General features: G+C 36.2%; 1 long non-coding RNA gene across 1 annotated transcript; it reads left to right on the top strand.

The window, feature by feature from the left end:
* Window positions 1-2,065: 2,065 nt before the first annotated feature.
* Window positions 2,066-10,038, top strand: LOC116569477. The gene is made up of 3 exons (XR_004277052.1): window positions 2,066-2,076; window positions 6,979-6,983; window positions 9,967-10,038. It is a non-coding gene; the product is annotated as an uncharacterized LOC116569477 (long non-coding RNA).
* Window positions 10,039-10,384: the final 346 nt, after the last annotated feature.

Raw genomic sequence — 10,384 nt, 5'->3', positions numbered from 1 at the left:
AAGCACATTTCCAGTGTTTTCTTGAGCATTTCCCAAAACCTCGCATCACTGCTGCCATGGAAAATTCACATTAGGAAGCTTCCTGGGTTAGGTGGGAGATAAGTGCTATTTAATCATCTCTTTGATTGACTCTGTGTTTTCAACGTTGATCTTACTGAATTTTATTTCATTCTTGAGGTCTTCTTTCTAATAACGGTTTCAGGTAAAAGTATTTGCAGGAGATGTTGGTCATAGATGGCCTACACTTTCCACTGGTTCCAATTACAGTTAGAATTAATGGTCTCTGGAGGCTAGCACCCATTATATCACAAAATATGTGTCATATATGTTATATATCTAAAAAATCACACTCTACTATTGCTGTGTTATTAAAACAGCGACAATTTCTAGAAAATTCCAAGCAGGACTTTAACCTACTCCCGTGTATGAAACTTTAGAGACACCTTTCCTTTCATACGGACCTTAGTCTTAAAATGCCTGAAGTTCTGACCTAAATTTAGCCAGATATTGCTGGTAATTGGGAAGAGACAGCTCTTTTAGAATTAAGATTTTTGGTTTCCTTGCTTAAAATGTGTTTAAGCATGAGGAAACAAAATGGCTATGACACCTAAAAGCCTACATCTCTATTAGTCACTTCTTAACATGGTCAGCGGTCTTCGCAACACATTGCTGTGCCATTTTGGAAAGGCCCTATACTGGGTCAGGGTCTGTAGATCCTGTAAATAAACAAGCAAACGAGTACAATTACATGATGCCGCCGAAGAGAAATGAATCCAGCACATCTGGAATGAGTTAAAATTTTCTTTCATCTTTGATAAACACTTGTTTTATGAATCACAACATTCTATTTCAAATAACTCAATAAACTAAAAATTTGCTATTTGTTATGTCAAAGCTCCTTTGTTTAGGTTATGTCTAATAATCCTATAAAATGATCATTTAATATAACTAACCAAACAGAAGTGAGACAAATACTTGGTATAGTCTTGAAATTATTAGTGAAAGTTTCAATCTGAGTTGTAAAAACCCGAAAGAGAATTAAGGTTTTAAGTAATTGAGGACTACTTTTTACTGTAAAGTCCGATTGCAAATAAACTCTAAGATCCCTTGAGTACTTGATCTGGTGTACTGCTTTATAAGAAAATTTCTTTTTTTCTAAAAGAGATTGAGGCAAACCAAGAAAGAGACTGTTAGCTATAGAGAACAAACTGGTGGTTACCAGAGGGGAGGGGTGGGGGAGACAGGGGGTAGGGATGAAGGAGTGCAGTTAGAGAGCACAGGGTGTTATATGGAAGTGTTGAATCACTGTATTATACAGCTGACATTAAACTGTATGTTAAATAGCTGGAATTTGGATAAGAACTTAGAACACACAAAACGGTAATCATAAATCTCATTTTTGTTAAACACTTCTCTGGAAAAAACCCCCAACTTCCAACAAAGTAAAACAGACCTTGTAACTAAGGTGAATTAGGTAGAGCATATCTCTTCAAGACTACCCTGGTTAAGTAGGGGGCATATGAAAATGTTCAGATTCTCACAAAGACATACACACATAAAAGACACACCTGTTCGGTTTGGTTAATTCACAATGTCCTCATCCACTCATGCCCACTGTTTGGGACTCCTTGGGATATTTAAAAATTGAAATGCAGTAATGTCCCTGCTGTTTGGGCAGGGGTGTGGGGCTTGTGAATTTTCTAAAATAATAAATAGGACTGTTGAAAAGAATATGGCTTTATGCAGAATTGACTTAAAAATCTAGAGAAAACTGATTATTTCAGGAACAGGTGTTTTTCTGATCGGATTTTCTAAGAAAGCCATGAGGAAATGGTTCATCTTCCTCCCCAGGAAATAACACGCCAGATCTATTTCTAACGATTTCCCGTGATAATCCTTCAGAGATAGGAAGTAGATTGAAATTAGTTTCTGACTGATTTGACTGTTTCTGTCACTTATAATTCCATAGTTACTCTGCTTACCTAAGTCAACCTTCCCTGGGTTTCCTTTTCTGTATTAATGTAATACCTTCCCTCTGCATGGCTGGGAAAATATTTGTGCATATTTGTTTGTTAAGTATTGACTCCCCCCACCCCGATCCTTCATTTAATAAAATAGAAGAAAAAAAAAAAACAACGGATAGAAAATGTGTTCTGGTGAAGAGGTCATAGATTTGAAAGCTTTGCCTCTGAGGGAATTTACCGAAATTTTCTCTGATAAGAAAAAGAATGTTCAGCCTCACAAAAATCACAGGGAAGATGAACCAGATCCCAAAACTCAGCTGTAAAAGTTAGGATGTGAACTGTTGCCTGCGACTTTATTGCAGTGACTCACAACTGCCTAACAGTTGCCTTTGTAGAAAAGAGAGACACTAAAGTACTAAAAACAAACAAACAAACAAACAAACAAACAAACAAAAACCACCTCTCATCTTGGAGATTCAAAAGGCTTTATTATTTTTTATTAGGAATAAGCACCGTTGAGGAATATAACCATAGGAAGTGGGGATACGTTCATTTACTGCTGCATCGCTTGTTTGTTACATAATACCTACCATACAATAAACCCTTAAAAAGTGATTGTTGCTTTGTGGGTTGATAAAAGAATGAAAGAATGCTGTTTCTTGATTTGCCCTTTTTGGCAGCATCAGAAAGTTATTTGGATATTACATATTTTATTCAACAATTAGTGACTTGTCCATTCATTAAATGCATATTGCCTGCAACGTACCAGTGTTAGGTAGGTCCGGGGGAAAGATAATAAATCACAGGGACATCATCCCTGATCTCATGTGTTTACTGTAGACTGCATTTTGGTATCAGGATGAAACAGTTAGAATGTAGATGCGCATGCTGAGGTTGCTTATACTAGGAATGTGACTAATTGACTATCAGATGGATGCTTTCCAGTTGTGCCTTGCTAAGCATGTCATCAGGTCTGAAGTTGAGCTGTGCATCAAAAGTATCTAGACAGCTTGTGAAATACATTTGCAGGCCCCTAACCACACCCATTCAATCAGAATTTCTGGAGTTGGAATCTAGAAGTCGGCATTTTTAAGAAACTAGATTCTGTCTGATGAAACAAAATGGGCACTCAGGAAAGACTATTCAGGGATAGACAGAGAAATCTGAAATTACTCTTAGTATAGGGTAAAGGTTCATGTCCTGCCCACCCTAACAGTAAACATCGGTTGACGATTTTTCAATGTCACATCATTTTATATAATGAGATGATCAATAAAGTGGCCTCTGCCACTGGCTCTACTTCTTAGCAGTCTGTATTGTAATTTTTTTTTTCCTGCAACCTTGCCATCATCCTGTGGTTTTTTCCATCTGAGTCTTCTGGTACTGGTTACCATTCTTTGGATAAGGTACCTGTGCATGTTGCCTCTTCATTGCTCTTTTTCCTATAGTCAAAACCAACTGAGGGGACACAATTTCTCCGTGGGTACTTAGACGGTTTATCTCACTTGGCTCCATTAACTTTCACTGTTGTCAAAAGAACATCGCCTCTTCTACATATCCCTGCTCCCGTTCTGTAACCCTCACCTGTGCAGTGATGTACTTCCTCTTGTACATGATGAAAGGTCCGATTTTTGATTATCTGGACAAGGAATTTTAGACACAAGATCATGCATCCGAAGTTTCCCCAAACTCATTTTTGATGGTTTCATTGATTTAATCCCCTTGCACTTGGCTCCAAAACAACCATCTCTATAAACTTTCATGAATCTCTTCCCTGTGTGTCTGCCCACTTTAAAAGGGCGGGGGGCTGCTAGACCCTGCCAGCCATCTGAGTCAAAGGGTCAGGGTTGAGAAAGAACTTAGTTTCTACCAAATGCCTGCACTGTTCCTTTGGCACTCATGACCCACAGGCTGTTCAAACGAGCAGCAGGTAGCCGTGGCTTTGGCTTTGGTTCTGAAGAGGGCACAGAAGACACTGAACCAACATGATTGCGTTTGAGGATGGGCAAGTGAGACCTCATCTCATGCTTTCTGCAACCGGAGATAGGCTTCACGGTCTCAAACCTGCAGAAAGCATTGGTTGCTTGCAATACAATGAAGAGAATTGTTGAGAATGCTTCTGTAGAGCAAATGACTAACCAAACAACTCCTGAAGAGGATGAATCTGACCACATACATTCTCTTCCTACCTAGAGGTAAAGTACAATGAGCAAACTTCTTTATCTAAAACACCCACAAGATTTCTGTATTTGAGCAGTAAGGAGAGTATTAGAATTTCTCTTTACTTTTTTTTAGTTGTGAATGACAATTAATGAACTTAAGTATTAATTAATTAAGTGTTAATGTCTAACTTATTTAGCCCTGCCCCCCCCCATGTTACCATAACAGCCTGGGACCCCACATAAGGGGTCTAGTTGAACTCAAAAGACCACCAAACCATAAAAGATGATAATAAATAATTACTACTTATACTTTAACACCATATGTTTGAGTGACTTCTTATACAGCAAAAAATAACTGATCTGTCTCCATCCTTTGCAGTTTTGTGATGTTTATTGTTAAAGGAAGGATTGTTTTTCTGGTAGCATTTCCTACTGTCAAGATATTGAGACTTAATTGCCCGTTGTTGTTTTCTTTAAACCTCCTCCTCTGTTGTATGGTTCATTATTGAAAATAAAATGCATGTCAAATTGTACTGAAAACAATAAACAGAAACATGTAAAGTTTGGGATTACAAACGACTGTGGTTCATTGCTGCCTGCTGGAAGATCAAAGTGAAGTAGTTTTGCTTGTTTTTGAGTTTTATATAGCTGTAGTTTTTGAATTTCATAATTAATAACATAAAAATAATAGCAAAAGAGTAGCAATGTATCCCTAAAATTACTTTAAGAACTTTATAGACATTATTTTAAGAAAAACTAGGTCAAGTATTTGTGAACTTTTACTAGTGGTTTTTAGTTTTGAAAGCACTATTTAGTCAAAATTGGGGGTGATGCAAATTTGGGTCTCTGTCAACCAAGGAAAATTTTACATATCTTCTCTTCTTTCAGGTTCATCTTTGAACTGATTTTAACCTGAAGAATCTCTTGATACTATTTATCCCATTGCTGAAAATGGAATTCATTAGGCAGGTTTTTCTTTTTTTTCATCGTAAATTCAATTTTTTTTTTTTGTGGTCTTACACATAATCTGATCTATTTATAAAGAAAAATGGTATAAAAGAAAGGAGTGGCATAGAAAAATCTAAGCAAGGAGTAAAAGAGTATGCAAGTTTAAATTAATGTGGAATTAATTTAACAGAAATTAAATTCCTGTGGCCATTAATAAGGTCTGTTAGAAAGAATGTTTGCTGCCTTTGGTTTGTTAGCTTAACTTAAAATCAGCCTCAACAACTGCTTCTGTTTTCAGAGGTCTTAATTGTGCAGTTGTCAGCATTTTCCCGATGCTGACAACTGCTGGGCAATTAGTTTTTGATCTTTTTAGCTTGAATTGCCATTGCTTTCTTGACTGCTTGAGCTAAGCAGAAATGGCCTGAATAAGACTTCTGTATAACCCCATCTTATAAACATGTTAAATCACATTTATAGGTGAAACTATCACTGTGTCAAGCTGCAAGTTTATTAACCTGTAGTAATGTTCACGTTGGACCAGCAATGCAGAAAATTGCAGCAGTATTTCTAGACCAAACCTGTGGTTGACACAAATGCTTGCCTTTTCTTTAATTGAGGTGAATATTAAGCTGATTTAAAATGCTGCTTATTCCTGTTATTTGAGTAGCCCTCATTCTTAATAATCTAATTTCCTTTGTGTGATGGCCTAAAACAAAGTGCTTACTCGGAGAGGAGCAATTTGTGGTCACAGATGCACTTGACCTGAAATAACCAACCTCCTGGGACCTCCCAAAGGGTCTGTGGTCCATCTAAGAAAGCCCAGTTACAGCTCACCTCCCTATGTTCTAACCTCTTCTCACTTGCCCAGAGTTCTCTAATAAGTCTAAATGACTGTTAAGAACAAGAGTTGCATCTCTATCACAGAAAAGGGCATTTAATTATTAACTCTTAACATAGGTCATCACTGAAAAAGCAGCTGGTATCTAAGACTTACGCAGTCCTTAATTGTACATTACACTATCCGTGTCAGTTCCCTCATTTCTTCTCCTTTTTTGCTTGTTCATTTTTTTTTTAAATGATTGGTAGAGTTGTTTACCATTGTTGGAAGTTCATATTTATATCAAATCCCATGCTAGCTGTCTTGTGTCTAACTTCCCACAATCCCACATTTTAGGTATTAATTAGTGGTGTTTCTCAGCTGAGGAAACTGAGGCCTAAGGCCAAACCCCAATTTCAATTCTCCTTTGATTCTTTCTACTCTTCCATATGGTAGTAGCCAAATTGCACTTCCACTTGCATTACAAAATGAGAAATGTTGTGCCCCCACGGCTGACTTATCCCTCTTATGACCAGAGGTGCCCCTCCCCACCAGTCCCCTCTGGAACTACACCCTCTGTGCTACTGCTGATTTTTTTTTTTTTAATGAGGGAAAATGAGTAAATAACTCATTTTAGGTGTACAAGGTAATAATTCAATTTTTATATATGCTACAAAGTAATCACAACCAGTGTAGTTCCCATCTGTCACCATACAATTGACCACCTTCATCCATTTTGCCCACACCCCGAGTTCTTTCTCTTTTGATAACCAATCTCTTGTCCGTATCTGAGTTTTGTTTTGTTTTTGTTGATTTGGTTTGCTAGACTTCACATGTAAGTGAAATCACACAGTATTTATCTTTCTCCATCTGACTGACTTAACGTAATACCCTCAAGGTCCACCCAAGCTGTTGCAAATAGCAAGATTTCCTTCTTCTTGTGGGTGAGTATATTGTATATATATACATATATATACATATATACAATTGTATATATATACCACATATCCTTTATCCATTCATCTGGACACTTGGGTTGTTTTCCATATCTTGGCTTTTATAAATGATACTACAGTGAACATAGGAGTGTATGTAGTTTTCTGAGTTAGCATTTTTGTTTTCTTCTGATAAATAACCAGAAGTGGAATAACTGGAATTTCTATTTTTAATTTTTCGAAGAATCACCATACTGTCTCCTACAGTACCTGTACTTCTTTCCAGTCCCACCAGCAGTGAGCTATAGTTTCCTTTTCTCCATGTCCTCTCTGGTACTGGTTATTTCTCCTCCTGTTGATAATTGCACTTCTAACAAGTGTGAGGTGTTTATTCCTTGTGGTTTTGACTTGCATTTTTCTGATAATTATTCTGATAAGTGATAGTGAACATCCCTTCATATGCCAGTTGGCTTTCTGTATGCTTTCTTCAGGAAAATGTCCGTTTAGATCCTCTGCTTATTTTTAAATCAGATTATTTGATATTTTATTATTGAGTAGTTTGAATTCTTCCTATGTTTTGGATATTAACCCCTTGTTGGATATATGACTTGAAAATATTTTCTCCCATTTAGTAGGTTGTCTCTTCCTTTTTAAAATGGTTTCCACGCTGCGCTAAAACTTTTTAATTTGTTATAGTCCCGCTTGTTTATTCTTACTTTTGTTGCTGTTGCTTTTTGTTAGATCCAAAATTCTAATGCCAAGGCCAAGGAGTTACATACCTATGTTTTTTTGTAGGAGTTGTATGGTTTCAGGTCTTACATTTAGGTCTTTAAGGCATTTTGAGTTAATTTTTGCATATTATGTAAGATAATGGTCTAGTTTCTCTCTTTCTTTTTTTTCATGTGACTGTCCAGTTTTTCCATTAACATTTATCGAAGAGACTACCCTTTGCCTGTTTGTATATTTTTGGATCTTTTATAATAACTTAATAATGCATGAATAAATACATGCATGGGCTTACTTTGAGACTTTTTCTCTTCCAATGACCCGTGTCTGTCTCTATGCTAATACTATGCTGTTTTGATTACTTTTGTTTGGCTTAAAATCAGGGAGCATGATACCTCTGGCTTTGTTTTTTCTCAAGATTGCTTTGACTATTTGGAGTGTTTTGTGGTTCCTTACAAAATTTAGAATTATTCTAGTTCTGTGAAAAATGTCTTTGGAATTTTGGTAGGGATTGCACTGAACGTGTAGGGGAGGAGTCAAGATGGCGGAGAAGTAGCAGGCTGAGACTACTTCAGCTAGCAGGAGATCAGCTAGATAGCTTATCTAAAGATTGCACTGAATGTGTAGATTGCTTTGGGTAAGGCAGACATTTTAACAACCATAGTTCTTCCAATCCATGAGTATGGAATATCTTTACATTGGTTTCTGTTTTCTTCATTTTTTAAAATTAATGTCTTATAGTTTTCAATATTCACATCTTCCACTTAGTTAAATTTATTCCTAGGTATTTTATTCTTTTTGATGCAGTTGTAAATGGGATTGTTTTTACTTATCTCTTTCTGATAGTTCATTTTTAATGTGTGGAAACACAACACAAAAAAAATTCTGGGGGCACCTGGGTGGCTCAGTGGGTTAAAGCCTCTGCCTTCAGCTCAGGTCATGATCTCAGGGTCCTGGGATCGAGCCCCACATCAGGCTCTCTGCTCAGCTGGGAGCCTGCTTCCTCCTTGTTCTCTCTGCCTGCCTCTCTGCCTACTTGTAATCTTTGTCTGTCAAGTAAATAAATAAAATCTTTAAAAAAAAAAAATTCTGTATATTGATTTCATATTCTGCAAGTTTACTGAATTCATTTATTCCAACAATGTTTTTGTGAGTCTTCAGGGTTTTCCACAGAGTATCAAGTCTCTGAAACAGTTTTATTTCTTCCTTTCCAATTTGAATGTCATTTATTTTACCTATCTTATCTATCCTATTGTATCTACCTTATCTTAACACAGTGCCTAGGACTTACAGCTCTATGTTGAATAAAAGTGGTGAGCGGGAATCCTTGTATTGTTCCTGATCATAGAGGAAAAGATTTTAGCTTCTTTACCATTGGGTATGATGGTAGCAGTTGGCTTGTCATACATGGCCTTTATTATATTGAGTTACATTCTTTCTACACTCACTTTGTTGAGAGTTTTTATCAGAAGTGGATGTTGAATTTTGTCAAGTGCTTTTTCCCTGCATCTTTGATCAGTTCTTTTATCCTTCATTTTATTAATTTGGTGTATCACATTGTTTGATTTGTGGATATTGAATCCTCCTTGTATTTCTGAAATAAATCTCACTGAACATGGTTTTTATTCCTTTAATGTATTGTTGAGTTCAGTTTGCTAATATTTTGTTGGGAATTTTTGCACCTGTATTCATCAGGGATATTGGCTGTGATGATGATGATGATGATGATGGTGTGTGTGTGTGTGTGTGTGTGTGTGTGTGTGTGTGTGTGTTTCCTTGCCTGGTTTTTTGGGTAATGCTGGCTTTGTAAAATGAGTTTGGCAGCATTCTCTTTTCAGTTTTTTGGAAGAGTTTGAGAAAGATTGGAATTAAATCTCCATTGAATGTTTGGGACAAATCTCCACTGAGTATGTTCAGTCCTGGGCTTTGGTTTGTTGGATTTCAATTACTGATTCAATCCCCTTAGTAGAAAATCTGAATAGACCAATTATTATTTCTTCCTCAGTCAGTCTTGGAATATTGTATCTTTTTAGGAACTTAATCATTTCTTCTATGTTGTATAAATTTTGGTAGATAATTGTGCATAGTAGTCTTATGACACTTTGTATTTGCATGGTATCTGTTGTGACTTGCTCTCTTTCATTCTGATTTTATTTGAGCCATCTCTCTCTTTTTTTTCTTGGTGAATCCAGCTATGGGTTTGTCAATTTTGTTTATCTTTATGGAGAATCAGCTCTAAGTTTCAATGATATTTTCTATTTTTTGTTCCCAATTATTTTATTTCTGATCTGATATTTATTATTTCCTTTCTTTTACTAGTTTTGTGATTCATTTTTTGTTCCTTTTTTTAGTTCCTTTAGGTGTAAAGTTACATTGAGAGTTCCACCACCACCACCACCCCCCCCCTTGCATAGGCCTGTATCACTAGCAACTTCCCTTTTAGAATGCTTTTGCTCCATTCCATAGATTTTGGATTATTGTATTTTCATTCTCAATTGTTCAAGGTATTTTTAGATTTTTTCTTTGATTTGTTCATCAACCTCTTGGTTGTCAGTGGCATATTGTTTAATTCTCACATGTGTATGATTTTTCCAGTTTTTGTAATGGATTTCTAGTTTTATACCATTGTGGTAGGAGAAGATGACTGATAGGACTTCAGTTTTCTTAAATTTTGAGACTGATTTTATAGCTTAACATATCATCTATCCTGGAGAATGTTTCATGTGCACTTGAAAAAAATGTATATCCTGCTGCATTTGGATAACATGTTCTGTACATACCTATTTAGTCCATTTAGTCTAATATGTTGTTTAAAGTTGGTTTTTGTCTTAT

The sequence above is a fragment of the Mustela erminea genome, chromosome 11, assembly GCF_009829155.1.
Source record: "Mustela erminea isolate mMusErm1 chromosome 11, mMusErm1.Pri, whole genome shotgun sequence".
NCBI lineage: Eukaryota > Metazoa > Chordata > Mammalia > Carnivora > Mustelidae > Mustela > Mustela erminea.
The sequence above is the reverse complement of the archived record's forward strand: the minus strand, read 5'-3'. Positions and strand labels throughout refer to the sequence as shown.